Source organism: Piliocolobus tephrosceles, chromosome 5, assembly GCF_002776525.5.
Source record: "Piliocolobus tephrosceles isolate RC106 chromosome 5, ASM277652v3, whole genome shotgun sequence".
Taxonomy (NCBI): Eukaryota; Metazoa; Chordata; class Mammalia; order Primates; family Cercopithecidae; genus Piliocolobus; species Piliocolobus tephrosceles.
Window position 1 is genome coordinate 140,123,620 of NC_045438.1, and position 1,415 is coordinate 140,125,034.

The window sequence follows — 1,415 nt, forward strand, 5'->3', positions numbered from 1 at the left end:
GAAAGAAAACGGGGATGAGAGGCAGGGCGAGGCACAGGTTGGCGATGTGATGCGGCCGCAAACGCTAAGCTCACCGGAGAAGTCAACGGACCACCCCAAGCTGAATCCTAAGAAGGCAGAGGCGAGGCATGGTCTGCGAAGAGTGTTAGTCCGCTGAAACTGCGATCTGCGGGTTAAAAGCAGCTGCCCGAGAGCTGGGAGAAAGGGCCATGTTTTTGTTGCTGAAGAGTAAAAGGACTGATGTCCAAGGCTGAGCTAATAAACGGTTCCGGGAAATACTCAACGGTCCCCTCCAGTGAGCGCAATGAGCCTCTGCCCTCCAGAAGCTACTAGAAAAAGGGAACAAACTTAACATAAATCGACACTTATAAACTCTTTGTGGTAAATGAAATTTAGGGAAGACACAGGGAAGTTATGTATAGTATTAATAATAATTTGTTGAACAGACTTGATTTTCTATGAATATAAATTGAAAAAGCCGACGGAATTGTGTAGCGCTACTCTATGTTGTTAAGAGCAATATGAGTTAACAAAGGGAAAAAGAAATCCCAGGATTTGGGGGATGTAGCTCAGTGGTAGAGCGCGTGCTTTGCACGCACGAGGTCCCGGGTTCGATCCCCGGCGTCTCCACTTTAGTATGCTGAAGAATAAGAACGTTGATTTGCTACTCCTTTTTCTTTAGGCTTGGGCAGAGCGTCCTGACGTCTTCAAATGCTTGAAAATGGGTCGGTGGCTTTGAAGGTCAGATGTATTTAACATGGCACACTTGTATACTACCAAACTTTCTCCAACTGTCAAAATCGTGTAACTGCTAACTGCTTTAGAACACCTTTAAATCTCATCACTCATTAACAAAATTGGGTTTACGTTGTTATGACTGAAGGTACATGATTTGTAACCAGAAATACAATTATTTGAGGCACAGTTGAAGATGATTCTACCTTTTTCTCTCAGCCACGAGGATTATCTTTTTTTTTTTTTGTTTTGAGACGGAGTCTCCTTCTGTCGCCCAGGCTGGAGTGCAGTGGCGATATCGGCTCACTGCAAGCTCCGCCTCCCGGGTTCCCGCCGTTCTCCTGCCTCAGCCTCTGTAGTAGCTGGGACTACAGGTGCACGCCACCACGCCCAACTAATTTTTGTATTTTTAATAGAGACGGTGTTTCACCATTTTGGCTAGGATGGTCTCGATTTCTTGACCTGTGATCCGCCCGCCAGCTTCTCTCAGCCACAGGGATCATCTTTTAAGAGTTAGTTTTGCCGGGCGCAGTGGCTCATGCCTGTAATCCCAGCACTTTGGGAGGCCGAGGCAGGCGGATCACGAGGTCAGGAAATCGAGACCATCCTGGCTAACACGGTGAAACTCCGTCTCTACTAAAAATACAAAAAAAAAAAAAAAAAAAAAAAAAAAAAAAATG

The 1,415-nt window shown here is 45.7% G+C and overlaps 1 non-coding gene across 1 annotated transcript; it reads left to right on the top strand.

The window, feature by feature from the left end:
- Positions 1-558: 558 nt before the first annotated feature.
- TRNAA-UGC lies at positions 559-630 on the top strand. Its single transcript has one exon. It is a non-coding gene; the product is annotated as a tRNA-Ala (tRNA).
- The last annotated feature ends 785 nt before the right edge of the window (positions 631-1,415 follow it).